This window comes from Miniopterus natalensis, chromosome 4 (assembly GCF_054644295.1).
Source record: "Miniopterus natalensis isolate mMinNat1 chromosome 4, mMinNat1.hap1, whole genome shotgun sequence".
NCBI classification, from domain to species: domain Eukaryota; kingdom Metazoa; phylum Chordata; class Mammalia; order Chiroptera; family Miniopteridae; genus Miniopterus; species Miniopterus natalensis.
In genome coordinates, this window is record NC_142084.1 from 44691413 (window position 1) to 44709562 (window position 18150).

An 18150-nucleotide genomic window follows, 5' to 3' on the forward strand; every position below is an offset into this window, starting at 1 on the left:
TTTAATTTTTTTTCTGCGGAGACAGAGGGAGATCAGTTCTCTAGGATTTACCGATGAAGCTCATAGCGATCCCTGTCAGCCCAGGCAAGAAAGGAGCAAGGAAGGAAAAATTTGGGAGAGAGACATAATTTGGCACCGGGCTTGATACCAAAGCACCACAGAAGAGACAGGGGTTATGGTTTCTTCTTCCGTGAAGTGGTGAGAATCAAAGGCTGTTTTATTTTCTAACTTAACTCTGTGCAGTCAGGAGCTGTGCCCTGCCTCTGAGTGGTTTCTGTAAGCCAGCTGGGAGCCCATGTCACCCAGTCGACCCCCTTTGAAAGGGTCTGATATCTGCTGCTATTTTCAAAGGGCAAACTGAAATAGTCCTGTGTGTCATAAATCGTTCTATTCAGAAATGTGGGAACCGTTTGGAGCTGGCAGGCTGTAAAGTTTTACTGCCCCATGAAAGTGCTCAAAGGGCTCAGGAATGAAGGAACAGCCCCAGGCGATTAGAGCTTTTGTCCTTGACTACCCAAGAGAGGAGGCAGAGGAGCCAGAGGACACCCTGTGAGATGGGGGTGATACCCTAAATGCGCTTGGCCAGCCCACATTCGGGTTCTTTCTGGTTTTCATAAATGAGTGAGAGCTGGAAGCTGCTCAGGCACAGATCTCTGGGGCCTGATTTCATCATCTCCATGCCCCATTTGTTGCCAAGTAAGACACCTCTCATAGTGCCAGGGCCACTCAGAACAAGGGAGGGGTGTGCTGTCAATTGGACCACAAGGGGGGGAGGGGATGGAGCAGCTAAAGCCCTGGGGATTGCTTTGGGATTTCCTGCCTCCAGCTGAACAGAAAATCACCCATGGCAGCTTTGATCAGAGAATTTTGTTTTTTCCTTTCTGATGAGCCTCATGGTATAAAGTCCGTGAATCCACAGTCTGTGTTTGATATGGATGGAGCCTGAAAAAAGGAAGAGGTGTGATTTAATTTGAGATAAAGCCAAAAGTGAATCATGGGGCTTTAATACTTGTAGTGCCTTATAAATTTCCCCACCTCCCCATAATCCCCAGAAATTGTCTTTATTATCTACAGATAGCATGTTTAAAGTCAATACATGTTGGGACTCCCAGATGAATTAAGTCAGATACAAAGGTTATTTTATGTATGTGTATATATATGTATGTATGTATTATTTATTTGAGGGTGGGGAGAGGAAGGGAGGGAGAGAGAGACAGAAACATCAATTTGTTGTTCCACTTATTTATTCATTCATTGGTTGATTCGTATATGTGCCCCGACTGGGGATCAAACCCACAACCTTGGTTTATCAGATGATGCTCTAACCAACTGTACTACTCTGCCATGGTGCAAAGGCTACTTTTTAAATGAATTTGACCCAAAGCAACATGAATGTTTCCGTGCAGTATATGAAAACACCAGATGGTTTCTAAGTGAGCCCAGGGTCTCCTTCAGTGGTCCGTGAGCCTGGGAAAGGGGGAGGGGGAGAGATGTGCACCATCCCCACCTCCCTCAGGTCTCATAAATCCTGGCTTTTTTCACATCAGGCATTCTCACATTCCCACCAACAACATCCCACCCCCAGGTGATGGCAAGATGCGGAGGAAGAAAGAGGAAGCCTGGTGAGAGAGAGAATGGGGTGAATTCCAAGAGACCCCATGGGGCACAAAGACTGCTCTTGCTTGGCTTCTTTTACCAGAATGGTGGGCATGCCAGGCTCCTGGAATTTCAGACACTTACAGCATATTTTCAGATACAGAATTGACATAAACTAATGCTAAAATGAGAGAATTACAATAAACTAATATTCTCCTAGAGCTTTTAAATACTGAGGACTGTTCTCATGGGCTTATGAAACCAAAGAAATAAGCATGTATGAATGAAATGCTATGACAATGACAAGCACTAATGGTAATAATAGCTATCATTTATTGAGCACCTGTTGTGTTCCAAGCCTTTACCTGTATTATCTCACTCAGTCCTCACTAGTTCCTTTGAAGTAAGTACAATTATTGTCCCCATTTTACAGAGAAGGGAACTGGGGCACAGAAAGGTTAAGTAACTTGCACAAAGCCACACAGCTAGTAAGTGACCTGAAATGTGAACCATTATGAAAGTATATAGTACCTAACATCATGTTATGAAATGAGAATTCCCTGTGGATTATAGTTAGCATTCATATTGATAGATTTTTCTTGAAAAATCATGTAGACACTGCCACCAAAATGTGACCTCTTGCAAGAAGCTAATTGGCAGCTGAGGAAGAAAGCCAAAAACCACTTCCTTTAAATGGGTGAGAGTGCCAAAGGGTAACAACCTTGACCCAGTGAGCCCGACGTCAGGAAGGGCCAACCAAGGAGGCCTTTGGGTCCTGGCCCTGCCACACTGGTGGGCCTGTGCTATATGGTGACCCATCAAAAAAAATGGAAGTGAATCAGAAACTGGGATTAAGTCCCCTGGGGAGCCCCTGGGAGTCATTTAGATAAGCATCATCTCACCTCTAGCACTCCTGATGGGAAAGCCACACCTGCTGGGAACACTATCCCTTATCACACCTGCAGTCCTGTTCAGCTTTTCAAGGAGAGTTTTTCCTGGTATGTAGGTCTTTAACCAGCAGGTGTTTGGCCCACTCTCAGCCTGTGCCTTCTGGTACCATACCTGAGGGAATGGCACATCTCATGTTTTGCAGCTGTTGTGCAAGTAGAACTCCAGTGAAATTTCTCAACCGGTTGCCTCTAGAAACCTCAAGGAGCCAAAGGGCCAACCTCTGACTTTACGAGTATCAGATATGCTTCTTGACACTCGTCTCTGGAATGAATTTAGGAAATGGTGTCTATCCTTAAGGTGTGTGTAGGAGGAAGATATTTAAATCTGTAGCACCCTCTAAAGCTCGATGTAAACCCTGTAAACCCGGGCAGGGCAGCCAGCTTCCGCCCTGTGTTCTTTGATGTGTTAAGGAGCGAAATAAATCCTGAGTGAGATCCCACCAGGGACCCTCAAGGACAGAGTTCTCACTGGGCACATTTCCTTCCTCTTTTCTTCCCAGAAACTGTAACTTGACCTCAGAACTATGTACCACAAAGAGCACTTGTGTGCTTTCCAAAATAGTTTCAAATCTGTGGAGTTTTCCAGGATATTCCTGTGCAACACTGGGTGATTTAACTTTAAATACAGGAGCTTTAAGCAAAATGTTGCTGAGGGGCCTCTGTCAACAGCTAAAGTCCAGGGAAATCTGTGAGGCCGGCTCCCTCCATGGCCCTCAAGTGCTTCCCAGGCAATAACTGCATTTCCAGAAAAGGCCAGAACTGAATCCCTTAATAGATCACTGGGAACCAAGCAACGGCAGCTAAGTCTCTCAGGATGTAGTATTCTTGACCAGCACCCCTAACTGGATGATTCTCTTTTCTTAAGAGCACTTTTAACAAAACAAAAACAAACAAACAAATAAAATCCACAATCAGTGATTTCTTAAAAATGTGGCCCCTTTAAATAAACCCTCAACGAGGGTAGGTATTGTGTCTTCTGGATACTCCCTGTGTTCTGGGCGCAGTCGGGGTAGAGCATAAATACTAATTAATGCCAGTCCATTGCAAAAAGAAAACAGAAAGACTCCCATAAGGTAGCAGTGACCCTCCAAGCCCCAGAAGCCTTGTTGGAACTGTGACAAGGAAAGATAGTGACAAGGCCCGAAAAAAGCAGCTCTCTTCCCACACTCAGCTCATGCAGTGGACGGAGGGGACCATTGTCTGGACTGTCACTGCAGGTCTGGGAGGGGCAGTGGCGGCAGCTAGCCCCCCCCAAGGCTGCCCAGGGAGTGCTGGCCTCCAGTGTGAGGCTGCGTTTTTCTCAGCAGCCGTGTGGCCAGGGCTCCAAGCCTGCCACCTGCACACAGACCTGGTGGTGTCTCAGGCTTTCCTGGGTGTGGCTTGGAGGAGCAGCGTCCTTGAGAGAGGGGATCTGCTGATAGAGAAGGACCTGAAGTCAGGGTGAAACAGGGCTGGGTGGAGGAAGGGCTCGGTAACAGGCGATCCTTGTCTTTTCCACGAATTGGGGCTTCTGGGTCCGAGATACATCCCAATGCCAGCCGGGTTTCCCGGGCTGGTTGTAAACCTGCTTCTTGGGAACGGAAACCTTGTCTAGCCTGTGTCTGCACCCCCACCCGGAGCTTCGGGATCTAGGGGATCACATCAGAGCGGCTCCCAGTTCGCTCTGTGGAAGCTGTTAGTGAACATCTCCCCCAAGTGGGTGTAAATCTGTCTTCTCCGTTTCCTGTCCCTCAGTCTCTGGAAAGCCCGAGGAGGCGGCAGGCAGAGAAGCGGATGGGGAATGGAGATCAGGAAAACCGTCCTAGCTCCTCTCTCTGCCAAGACTTGTTTGTTGCTGTGATGGGAGTTTTTGGCTGGGGACCTTTCATTTTTCCCTTTAAATCAAAGCCATTTGTTCTGGTGCTGCCCGCAGAACGACTGTTTCCAGCTCCTTCACATGGCAATTGTGCAGGGGCATCGAGGCCTAGGCTTGTACCCATAATTCCCTCTGTTGATTCCAATGGGAATTTAGGTTTTGTTCGCTCGCCCTCTCCCAGGACACACACTCTCAGCCACTGACTGGGAAGCTTCGTGTGATGACATCAGGTCATCAGGCTGCAGCACTGACACTTCAAGTAGAGAGACTAACCCTGATTCAACACCAACCGCATGCCAGGAACTTTGCTAAGTGCTTCATGTATATGAGGCAGCTAACCCTTCGAGACAGGTATTATGGTTCTCTATTTGTCAATAAGGAAACTGATGCTCGGATCAGAGAGTAAAAAAAATTGTCCAAGGTGGCACAGCTGGTCAGAGTCAGGCTGGTGCAGACCCCCTTTTTAAAATCCTCACCCAAAAATATGTTTCTATTGATTTTGAGAGAGAGAGAGAGAGAGAGAGAGATTGATATGAAAGAGAACATCAATTGCCTCCTGTTCGTGCCTCAACTGGAGATCGAACCCAGAACCTAGGTATGTGCCCTGACCAAGAATCAAACCCACAACCTTTTTGGTGTATGGGCTGATGCTCCAACCAACTGAGCTACCCAGAGCCCACATTTTTCAACACTATGTGATACTCACAGAGGGGCATTACATTCTTTTGTATGATGCACAAGAGTGTATGTATTCACTCCCTTATTTCTGGTCATTTAACTTCTTTCAAATTTTTTCCTATTATAAATAATGCAATGATGAATGTTTTGTCATAATAGATAATAATTAACATTTGTTGAATTATTGTGTAACAGGCACAGTTTCAGGTTCTTTATGTATTATAACTAATTTAATCTTTGTATAACCGTTTAACAGATGAGAAAGCTAAGGTGCAGAACAGTTGGTTAAATATTTTGTCCCAGACTGCACAAGTAAGAAGTGGCAGAGTCATCTCAGAGCTGCTGCTCTTAGATGCTCTCTCCATGTATATTTGTGACCACATCTCTGATGCTGCTTTGGGAAAGATTTTAAACTGGAATGACTAAGGCATAAGATAGAAATTTTTTAAGGATCTGGATATATATGACAAAATCACTTGCCAGTAACACGGGATGGTTATAATGATTTGTATTCCCTTGAGCACTGTGCAATTGACTAAGGAATCTAAAAGTTAGAGAAGCCCCTGGTAAATGGAGATGCCCTCTAACTCCTGGATAATGTATCCATCAACCTCTTTGGCTTCTGGGCACGTACTACCATTGATAATATTCTTTTTATGAAAAAATATATCTAGTTTAAAACTACATTTGGGAAGGGGCACCTGGGATGCTGGTAATTGTCTATTTCTGGGTGGTGTTCTCTTGTGGTTTCTTTGTGATAATTCATCAAACTGCTGTCGTAGGCCTTGTGCACTTTTCTGTTTGTATTTTATACTTATTAAATGTTTATTTTTTAAAAACTATATGACAAGATATATATTAGAAGTTAAGCACAGAATACATTGAAATGGATAGAATAAGAAAATGACTCAATTGCCACCATATTTTCTCCACATGTTGGATGAAAGGAGATTTTGAAAGAAACATTTTCATGGTTTCTTTTTTTCCCCATCTCTAACTGAAGAACTGAGAAGACATTACATCACAATAGTTCTAAGAAAAACAGTTCTTTAAAAAAAAGTCCTTTGCCTGTTTGATTTTGTTGTTCTTTTGAAGTTTCAAACAAAAAAACCTTACTTGGACCAAAGCATGACACGCATTTAAGATATGCAGAGTTCGGATGACTGAATTTTTGGCAAGGACTTGACGCCAAGAGAGTTCTTCTCCTTCTCTCTGGGCTTTCTAACGGGCTCTTCCTTAGCATTTGGTTTGAAGTCGTGTCTGGCTCTGTGATATGGCTTGATGCCTCTAGTGAGTGACGTCCCTAGAGACTCAAGAGTATCTTTCCATGGCTAATGGATCAGCCTGAGATGATCATAGATCATCATTTCAAGAAAACATAAGAAAGTCTGCTCTTAGTCTACTGGAAGCCAGCAGCAATTTCCTTGCCAACCTCCCAATGGTTTTGAAATATTATTTTGATGCTTACTTGCCTCTGCTGACTTTATATTTGATCTAAAATTAATTGTTTTTCCCATTCAGTTTCTTAGTCCGTGGACTCCAGTTTTTTCATTCCTCTGCCACAGAGAACTTAAGTAGCTGTAGAATACGAGGGCATCTTGTGCTTTTTATGACAAGACCAAAGGAGGCATGTTTCCTAATTCTTCTTTTAGTGTCCACCCCCTTAAGGTCTCAACATGAGATTCTGTGAGTTTTTTGACTGAGTTATTAATGTTCTTTTGTCTAGACCAACTTTCTTCCATTTCTACCTAACACCTTACCATTACCACTGTATTATTCAGCACAGGATGTCATAGAAATATCACAGACTTGGTGGCTTAAAGGACAGAAATTTATTTTCTCGTGGTTCTGAAGGCTGGAAGTCCAAGATCAAGGTGCTTGTATGGTTGGGTCCTGGTTTTCCCATAGAGCCTTCTCGACATGTCTTCACATGGCCTTTTCACTGCGCACGCAAATGAAGAGAGAAAGCTCTGGAGTCCCTTCCTTGTCTTATAAGGACACTAATCCTATTGCACTAGGTCGCCATCCTTAGGACCTTATTTAACCTTTATTCCTTTTCTGAAGGCTTTATCTCCAAATACCCCTAACATGGGAGTTAGAGTTTCAACATATGAAATTGAGGGAAAGACACAGTTCCGTCCATAACATTACCACAGTCAGTGCACTAGTCCCCTTATCCCTGCGGAATATGTCTCAAGACCCCAGGGGGTGCCTGAAGCTGAGGATAGTACCAAACCCTACATATACTGGTGGTTTTTTTCCTGTATGTACCTACCTCTGATAAAGTTTAATTTATAATTTAGGCACAGTAAGAGATTAACAAGTAAGAATGAAATAGAATAATTACAACAATATACTCTAATAAAACTTATGTGAATGCACTCTCTCTCAAAATATCTATTGTACTGTACTCACCCCTCTTCTTGTGATAATGTGAGATGATACAATGCCTATATGGTGACATGAGGTGAGCTGAAATTTTCCATTTAATATTTTCGGATTGTGGTTGACCACAGGTAACCAGAACCATGGATAAGGGGGGACTACTGTACAATTAAAATTAAATTTTTCCCCCTTTCGAAGTAGTCCCCCTCCTGCCCCCAGTGTTTCTGTTAAATGACATTTTATTTTTTAATTTGGAAAACATTTTTGGTTTTCTGCTAACTGTATTGTGGGAATCCAGACATAAAGAAGACATAGACCCATTCACGCAGATGCCTCAAGGAGGTTATACAGCAGTGAAGGAGAGGAATTGTATGCACAAATGGCCAGAACACCTGGGAGAGTGGAAGTGCTGAAAGTGAAGTACAGTGTGCTGTGGGATTCAGAGGAAGAGATTATCTTCATATAAGGGCTGCCATCTGAGCTTCCTAATCAGAGACAGGCAGGGTTTGGGCTGGGAAAGAAGCAGAAAAGGCCACACCAGGCTCAGCAGGAACAGACAGCACAAAAGCAGGAATGTCCAGTTCAGCTGAGACTTAGGGGGTCAATAGGGGAACACTGTGGCATTTAATGGTACAGCATAGGAGGAGGTTTGGCTCTAAATCAGCACTTAAAAGGAGAGTCACAGTGACTAAATGGCCCTTGACAATCTGATAATATTGTCTTTCAGTAATTCTAATAACTAGTTCTCTCTCCAGTATTGCCACAGACCACAGTTTCTTTGAGCACCAGATGAAGTAGTTGGCTGTGTTTCGGGGCCATGTTATGGTGAGAGAAGGGGGGAAGGGAGGGAGGGAGAGAGAGAGGAAAAGGAATGAATGATAACTTAACTTTAAAAAAATAAGATCACACACTGGCCGGATGCTCACACAGTGATAGCCATAGGAGAATTCAGACTGAATGAAAGAATCCTCTCCAAGTTCCCCAAAGATAAATGGACAAAGAACATGAACTAGCAACTTAAAGGAAATATTAATGGAAAAGACCATACTTAAAATGTTCCACATCACTAGTGACCAAATAAATAAGAAAATTTAAGAACAATGAGTTACTATTTTCTCCTTATCAGATTAGCAAATATTTTAAAATAACACTTGGTGAGGGTGTGTATCTTAATCTCAAACGTTGCTAGTGGGAAGGTAAATTGATACAACCTTTCTAGAAAGTAGTTGTGCAATGTTTTACTCTCTTGAGGGCCCCAGAAATGTTAATACACCTTGACTTGATAATTTCATTTACGGGAATCTGTGCCTAGACTATAGGTATGCACAAAAATTTGTGTTTAGCAATTTCATTTGATTTATAATAATCAGAAATTTGGAAACAACATAAATGTAAGCACTTTGGAAATTGGTTGTGTAAATGATATATCAATTAATCAAATATTCTTCAGCTGTTTAAAATGTGTTTTCAAATATTTTACAGATTTAAAATACATATAATGTGATATATTTTTAAAAAGCAGTTTTCAAAATCATGTGCATAGTAAAAATATTCATGAGGAAAAATTAGAGACAATAAATGGTAATGTCATTTATTCAGTCAGTCATATGGCAAATATTTATTAAACATATATGTCTGGCAATGCATTTATCTGTAGGCAGTGGGTCCATAGATGATTTCTATTTTATTCTGTATACTTTACTGGGTTTTCCAGATTTTCTAGAGCATTCGATTGCTTTTTATCTAAAATATGCATTTTAATAAATCATTTCCATCTGTTAGGGCCCGAGTGCACCCTCTCATAAAGTCTTTCCTAGTTACTCTAATAGGAAGTGATCACTCACTTTTCTGTGACTCTTTCTAATCCATCTTATCATAGATGGTCTTGAATTATAGCCTCTTGTAAGTGTGATTTTCTTCCTAACTAGTTTGGGAGCCACTGGAGAACAGGGATTATGGTTTAGTTAAGTCCTAAATTTCTAAGCAAAAAGCCTAGCTTTCCTTCCCCACCTTTTCTAGTGGGCGGTTTCTTCTTCCCTGAGTTCTCAAACAGTGTTTTATGCTTGTTTTATTGGAAGTCCATTCTACTTTGGATTATAGTTAATTGTGTTTGTCTTGACGGCCGCATTCGTCATCCAGCTCCTTAATACAGGGAAGGAATCTTGTCCCTCTTTGTGTCCAGAGTGGTGCCTTACACAAAGTGTGTGCTTAGTAAACACTGGGTGACTGAATGTACTCGGGCTCTTTCCAGCTATTTCCAATGGGTGCCTTTTACTTAGTTCCTAATCTGAAGAGTTTAAACTTCACAGGTATAGGAACAAGGAGGGGGGATAAGAAAGCCTATAAAAACAAAACAGACCCAAAGCACTGAGCAGTGGCAGTCCTGAAGCCTAACCCACCAGAAAACTCTGCCAGGAAATACAATGTCCCCCAGTAATGCTCTTTAACTCCTCTCTGCACCCTGTGAAGCTTTACCTTTTCTCTCCATTTCACAGCCTCCTAGAGATTAATTCCCCAAAGAATTCCATTCTTCCAGTCACAAATTGAACACCATAGATTTGCCCTGCAACCCAATATCAGGCCCTAATCCTCCAAAGGTGGCCATTAAGGGAATATTTAAAATCAAGGACTGCATAAGTATTATTTCAGAATAAAACTAAATTAAGGAAATAGAACACAAGGTTCAATTCAATTTAACATGTACTTATTGTGTGCCAAGTTTTGCAAAGCCTTGTCCTGGGCACTGATGATGATCCAAAGTTTAAATAGGACACTGATCTCATTCATAAATTCCATGTGGCTCTGGCATTATAACAGGAAAGGGAGGAGCAGAGTGGGAGGACTCTGGGGTGAGGGAGGGCATTGCACCAGGGCCAGTGTGCAGGGTCAGGACTGGGCAGAGGTGGGAAATAAGAGGGAGGGCTGCTGGTAGCTGTGCTCATAATTGAGTTAGTGGTGGGTTTTGATACCTTGTGTCTGCACCCAGGAAATGTAAGATGTGGATGGAATTCTAACAGAATAGGAAATGCTTTAGGGAAAAAAATTCTAAGGTAATATTGGATAGAATATGTGATATGAGACAGGTTGCTATAGAAAAATTTTTTTAAAAGGTAGTATTTAACAGAAGCCAGTGCATCTGTCAGTGTTCTTAGCTACTGACGATAAAAACTACTCTAGTTAGTTTGAGCATAAAAGGAATTTATTAGAGACTATTATAACACCATCAAGAAAGGGATAAGACAATCTACAGAATGTGAGAAAATATTTTCAAATCATATATCTGATAAGGGACTTGTGTCTAGAATATAAAAGTTTAACAATAAAAGATTAATTTTAAAAGACAATTAAAAATGGGCAAATAATAATGGTTTTGCACAACATTAATGTACTTAATTCCACTGAACTATATACTTAAAATGGTTAAAATGTAAATTTCATGTTACAGTTAATTTAAAAATTTATTTTAAAAAATAAACAAAGGATTTCAAGAGACATTTCTTCAAAACAATACACAAGTGGCCAATAAGCACATGAAAAGATGTTCAATGTTATGAATCATTAGGGAAATGCAAATCAAAACCACAATGAAATACCACTTTACACCCACTAGGAAATTAGAACCCTCAGACATTGCTGGTAGCAGTATAAAATGATGTAACTGCTTTGGAAAGCAGTCTGGCAGTTCCTCAAATTGTTAAATATAGAATTACCATATGACCCAGCAATTCTACTCCTAGGTTATAACCAAGAGAAATGAAAATATAGGTCCACATAAAAACTGTGCACAAATATTCAGGCCATTATTCATACTAACCAAAAGTGGAAGCTGCACATGTTCATCAACTGATGAATGGACAAACAAAATGTAGTTTATCTATACAGTGGAATATTATTCTGCAATAAAAATGAATGAAGTACTGATACATGCTATGATATGGGTAAACCTTAAAAAATGTTTAAGTGAAAGAAGCCAGACACAAAAGGTGCATATTGTATGATTCTATTTATATGAAATGTCCAGAATAAGTAAATCCATAGAGACAGCAAGTGGATTAGTGGTTGCCACGGGCTGAGAGGGGGGGGGGAATGGGAAGTGACTGCCAGTGTGTATGAGGTTTCTTTTTGGGATGATGAAATGTTCTGGAATTAGACAGTGGTGATGGCTGTACAACGTTGAGAATATACTAAAACCCACTGAATTGTACACTCTTAATGGATGAATTTTGTAGTATGCGAATCGTATGTCAACAAAGCTGTTATAATTTTTAAAAAGAGTAGTAGTGAGTGGCTCAGAGAATCCCTAAAAAATCCAGAGAATCAGGCTCAGAGGCTACCAGTTGAGAACAATGCAGAGATTACACCACCAGATGGTTCCAGATTGAGCACTGCTCCTCTAGGCACAGGCACACCAACACTCCTTTGGACAGCTACTAGGACCTGTGCCCCCGTGATCCCTGAGTCACATCACTCCACCAGGCTGTGCTACCTCATAGAAATCACTTCTCTGGAGTCTGCTTTCTCATCTTGTTTTTATGCAAACTGAAGTTTAGTGTCTCTCCACCAGAGCTAGAGCCTAGGAGACAGTTTCGAACTGCAAGGGAAGCTGGAAAGCAGGTTGTAGCCTTGGGAGGCAAGTCTCAAACAAACGCCCACTATCCCACATCCTCTCCATGGTTTGCCTGGACAATGGTTTTAATAAAATGTTGAAGCTGAGCAGGCCCTTTGAAGTTCATCTACTGGTCTGACCATTCCGTCCAATGACTGTCACAGTGCAAAGGCAATGGGCAATTCCTAGCTTTATCTTGCCTGACTTTTAATATTTGGCAATGTTAATCACTTCTTTCTTAAACATTTCTCTTCCTTATTTGTGTACATTTCTAATCAGTTTTCTCTCCGTTTTCATTTGGAGCTGTTCTCTTTGCCCACTTAAAGCTGGTATTTCTCCTCATCTCCATGTTCAGTCCTGCTCTTAATAACTCAGTCCACATGGTGTGACTGTTACAGGTTGAATTGTGTCCCCTGTCCATATGAAGTCCTAAACCCACTACCTCAGAATGTGACCTTATGTGGATATAGGGAAATTTCAAAATAGGAGATGGAAATAAGGACAGATGTAATTAGTTAAAATGAGATGATACAGCAGTAGGGTGGGCCCCTACTCCAGTATGACTAGCGAGCGTCCTTGCAGAAAGGGGGCATTTGAACAGACTCACACAGGGAGAACTCCATGTGAAGATTGGGATTGTTGCCACAAGCCAAGGAACTACCAGAAGCTAGGAGAGTGTTCTAGAACAGATCTTTCCCCAGCGGCAGTCAGAGTGAGAATGTTCCTGTTGACACACTGAACTTGGATATCCAGCCTCCAGAGCTGTGAGCCAATAAAATTGTTATTTAAGCCACTTTGTTTTATGGTACTTTGTTAGGACAGCTTTAGCAAACTAAGTGAATTTTTCTCCGCTCCTGTATTTGCTTTCTACTTATAAGTGGACAACTGTATAGCTAGCCTCTGATGCCCAAAATACCTTACAGATCCAAGTGGCTGTCTGGCCTGCTGGGACATTTGCGTTTGGATAGCCACAAAAACCACAGGCGCAACACGTCTAAACTTAAGTCATCACTTCCCTGGTCCCATCTGCTCTTCCTCCTTCATTTTTCTCTCTTGGTGAGTGGTACCCTCCATCCACCGTGCTGCCCATGTCAGAAGCTGGGTGTTAGCCTACAGCTCCACTCCAGTGCTTGTTACCACAGGCATCAAATCCTAAAGGTTCCTCTTTGCTCACATCTTTGGAGTCTTTCCTGTCCATCCCAGCCCCGCCTCCACTCCCTCCCCAGGCTGTCTTCCTTCCATTTGCTGTCCACAGTAATCCTTCTGCAACACAATTTAATCAAGTCACTTTATCTGTTTAAAATCCTTCAGAGTGTCCCCATAGCTTCCAAGCAAAGGTCAAATGCCAGAGCTTAGAAGGTAAGACCTGTGTGTTCTGACTCCTTGCCACCTTCTGTGAACTCATCTCTCGCCTTTGCTCCTTGAGCCTGCATTCTGCAGCCATTCAGAGTTCAGATCTCCCTCTGCCTCTCTCCCTCTTCATTCTACCTGATGCCTCCTCAGGCTTCAAAACCTAAATGCAGCTTCCTCTGGGAAGCCTTCCCTGATTTCCAGCATGATTTAAAACCTGCTTCTATGTTGTATAACCCTCTGGGCATACACTCTATCACAGCAGTTTCATAATGCACTGAAATTGTTGGTCTCCCTACCCCCCTGCTCACCACCCTCCCCCAATAGTAAGGCACCTGAGAGTAAAGACTTCAGGCTTTTCCCAATTTTCTGTTCTCAGTCTAGTGCCTGGCACATAGGAGGTACTCATAAATGTGTCGGAAGGAAGGAAGGAAGGAAGGAAGGAAGGAAGGAAGGAAGGAAGGAAGGAAGGAAGGAAGGAAGGAAGGAAGGGAGGGAGGGAGGGAGGGAGGGAGGGAGGGAGGGGGGACTCCCTATCCCAACCTATTTTGGAATAAAAAATAAGACCCTGAAGGATTAATGTCTCATCATTTTCAGTGCTGTGTTGTAGTTGACTTGTCAGAACGAAAGTAAACGCGGAGATACTGTCTTCTCTCACGTTCAGTTGTGACTGCTTATAACGAACTGTCCTGTAAGGAAGGCTGGCCCTCTTCAGCTCTCTCGGCCCCATCCAACTCCAGTCACTTCCCCCCAGGCGCAGAGTTCGCATCTGCGTTTACAGGCCTGGCCAGCGGGGCGGGTTTTCGGGAGCAGAGCTGCCCCGCGCGCCAAGCCCCCATTTCCCTGTTCCCCTGGCTGCGATTGGCCCTTCGCGCAGGGAGGCTGGCGGCCGGCCGCAGGAGCCTTTAGTCACCGCTCGGAAGTCTTTCTGGAGCTGGGCGCCCACTCGCGTGTTGTTTTCGTGCTGAGGGATTAGCTGCCAGGCCGGGTCCGGAATGCAGCGAGAGCGCGCCGGGCACCACGTAATCCAGGATTTGCCTCTGCCTCTCGACATATGGAAAACAGATGCCCCTGCTCCCGGCCTGAGCGCAGAATGGAAATGACCAACCGGGGCGCCGTTTGCAACCGTGGCCTCCGACACAAGGCCCTTCCGAATCCAGCCGGGAGGCAGCTTTTCCTCCGCTGGTCTGTGGTCACTTCAGTTTAGCGCTCAGACCGCAGGGTCACCTTCAGACGCCGCCGGACGGCAGGACCACGGCGGGCTGCGGGGAGGAGCGGCGCCGACGCCGGGGTCCCCTGCCCGGGCTGGGAGCGAGCGCGCCCGGAGGCAGAGCCACCCGCCCCTCGCGGGAGTCGCAGTAAGTCAGGGCTCCCGCGGCGGTGCGGGCGGAGCGAGCGGCGGCCGCCCGCGGGCCTGGTCCTGCCCACCTGTCACCTCCCCTCGGGGCCAGGTCCCGGGGCCCGAGGTGCGCGGGAAGCCTGCAAACCCGGCCGGGAGTCGAAGCCGGCCCGGAGCGGGCGCTCCCCGCAGCCGGCGGGGCGGGCGCTGTGCGCTGGGGGCTGCGGGCGAGACCTCGCTGGTGCATCGCTCCAGGCCGGGCGGCGCAGGTCTCCCGGGGCATGGGAACCATTTGCCATTCCCTAAACCGTACGTGCGCAAAGCTTCGCAAGTAAAGCTTTTCACGTCATTTTGCACTGAGGAAGAAAAAAAGAAAAGATATTCTGCAATCTTAAAGCAGTAGCTTTAATCATTTTTGAAAACAGTTTCCTTCTTCTCACCCCCACCCCTTCTCTTATAGTCTGGCCATTTCCGTAAAACTACTCCAATAGATTTCCTTCCTATAAACCTGGAGTCTTGTCCTCTGCCCAAGTCCATACGACAGTTCTGGCTTATTAGAGGCGGGGATGTTGATTTTTGAGACTTTTCTGGGCTCTTTTTGATTGCTGTGTTCTGAAAAATGCACGCCCCATGTTGAAAACTTCACATGCTGCTAACAAGTCAGGTGAAAGGCTGGGGTGGCAGGAAGGTTTGTTGCATGAAATAAATGCCTGTCATATTCAAAGCATTCTATGAACCCCAAATCCACCCGCCACCCCCCCACCCCGTAGTCTAACCCCATTGAGCAACTGGTTCCTTTTTCACCACCCCCCCCCCCAAATCATCAGCCTTAGTTTGTGAAACAGAGACAGCTTTAGATTAAAATGGTTTTTAAATAGTTAATTTAGAGCACTTAGAATTTCAGGCATCAAAGATTGGGTTAGCCCTTAATGGGAGAGGGAGGGTGTTCTGTGTCAGTGAACACACCAATGCCTTTTTTCAGTAATTAGTTTTTAGCTTAGTTTCTTCTAAAAATGGAGATTAACTTTTATATCAGTGTTTTAAGAATACAGTTCTGGGTATTGTTGCATGACAACTTGCATTTCTGGGTTCCTTTTCCAGGAGGTGGGAGCCGGTATTGTGCTCCATTCACTGCCTCCCAGTTCTACTTGACCTCTAGTCTCAGATTTCCACTTCACTCCAACCTTGGCAGGCATTGTATCTGCCCTTCAGCTGTAAGAAACAAGAGCAGGAATGATTCAGAACCCTAACCAGAAACATTTAATCAAATTTAATCAAATTCTTTATGATACGCGTTACATTACGTTTCCTTCAAGGACTCTTCAAATTTAGTTACATCTAGCAATTCAGAATTAATTTAAAAAACAACAAAAAACTCCACCTCCCTCCCCCCTTGGGTAAATACAGATTTGGTTGAGTCAGGTTAGGCCAACTACACTCATAACATGTCTTAACGGTGAAATAAATTGGTCATGTCTGGACTGGGTACAGAGGGCTGACACCAGATCTCACTTACCCTCTTATTTACACACTCCTTTCTACCCCTTTCCATACTATTCCATGCAGGTACCTACCATGGCTTTATTTGGGATCATGGAATCTAGGATATTACATTTTCAGTGTCAAGATTGTTTAGATGACAGGGTCCCCTTATCAGTATTCTCAGAACTTTTTTTCCAAATCCTGCCTTTATTTTCTTGGAAAATTCTATGTCTATTAAATCTTCCATTGGAAATTCCATTGTATCTTTCAAAATTAAATGTGGCACCTACATTGTGAATTATTTCTCTTGCATCATCATTTGAATGTTGAATTGCATTGTTTCTTGATTGTCTGGTTAGCTTGTTATTTCTCCTTCATATTGAAACACAAATGGAAGGAGCTTCTTATAAGATACAGATATAAATGAGTTAGGGAGTCTCCTTGAAAATTAACAGCATACGCTCTGACCTTTTCTTTGGTCTGCCCTTGGGTTGAATTCTGACCTTTGAATTTCTGTCCACTGACTACTTTGGAAAGAAACTGGATGTTTACCTTGAAACTCATGAGTAATCTGTTTATTTGGCCTTTTCTAAGCAGCAGTAACTCACCACCTCTCCAAGTGCTGCTTGGTGCAGATTTGCCTGTTCAGTGGAGATAACCCAATAGGGTAATACAGCAATGTGCAAGGAACCTTTAAAAATGCCATCCTGAAATCTCAGGAGAAAACATTGTCAGAACTTTCTTCCTTTCTCACCACTCCACTGCTTGGTTTACACCAAATCCATCTTGGATTACAGATTCCCCAAAGGCAGCTTTAGCTTGATTTGTACAGGCTCTAAAGGTTTATGTTGGCAAGTGCTGGCAAGATGCTTTTGATGCTGCTGCTAATGATACAGATCAGAACAGTGACGGTTTTCCTTTTGGGTTTCGTGAGAAAATACAGTCCACGATGTCTGTTTGAGAAGCCTCTCTGAAACCGTTATTTTAAAAGTCTTGAGTCAAAGCTGAGTTACTGTCATACTGTATCACCAACATTATTTCTTATGCTCACTTATATCAGACCTTAAGTCTGACCTGCTAGTTGTCAGGTCTGAAAGAGTCCCTGCAAGTCATCTGTGAGTTTAGCTTATTATTTTCTACAGAAGAGAATGGTCTTTGATACAGATAGTATTTGGTCTTAGAGTTGGAAGAATTGGCAAGTGGACCTTTGAGATTAGTAGGTAGAGGGGAAGCGAAGGGGAGTAAATCCAAGGGCACTGAGCCACTGTTACTAGTCACTCAGCTTTTATGCATTTTTTGAAAGTTTGGTGGAAATTCAGCCTCAGAAATTGAGCTTTTGTTGGCAAACATTTTGTCTTACTAATACTGGTTCCTTCCTATGTAAAACTATTATTTTTGCATATCCTGCCTTTGAAGCTCATCTTAATCCTTGAACAGAAATAGCCTCACCCTAGAATTTTCATTACATTCTTCTTTTTCATAACACACTGGATGTCTGGATGAAATTTATTTAGGCAGAAGGGCTGGCCAGGAAGATTAGGATGTGTCCTTGAGTCAATCAAAAACACCATGTCTATCAGCATCTTTATTAATTCATGACAGTCTAAAAGCCCTCCAATTGAAGCTGTGGATACAGACTCACTTCTGCCTTAACTGCAGTTGGAACCGGAGCAATTTGTAGAAGTATGCTGGAGGCAACTGCAGTTCTGGGAGGTGATTAGCCTTTTAAATCACGGTCTCCTATTGTAACTGTTTTTCATGTTTCAGAATGCCTGTTGTTGAAAGATGTCTTTTTTACTTTAAATGTAGCCATTGATTTCAACTGAAATATTAGGAGAGGCATCAAGTCTTGCTGGCCTGCTTATCTGCCATTAGGATCAGGACCCTCACTGCTGACCTTCAGAGAGGC

At 43.4% G+C, this 18150-nt stretch overlaps 1 protein-coding gene across 3 annotated transcripts in view; it reads left to right on the plus strand.

The window, feature by feature from the left end:
* TRIM2 (tripartite motif containing 2) overlaps positions 1–18150 on the plus strand; it is a 125757-nt gene that overhangs the window by 29366 nt on the left and 78241 nt on the right. The window contains exon 1 of one of the 3 annotated variants that reach the window (XM_087816512.1): positions 14538–14778. The exons of 1 other annotated variant lie outside the window; for it this stretch is intronic. The gene's annotated coding sequence lies outside the window, so the exon portion shown is untranslated. Of the gene's footprint in view, positions 1–14537; positions 14779–18150 lie in introns of those variants that run through there. One more of the 3 variants, XM_087816511.1, reaches the window with a different exon arrangement.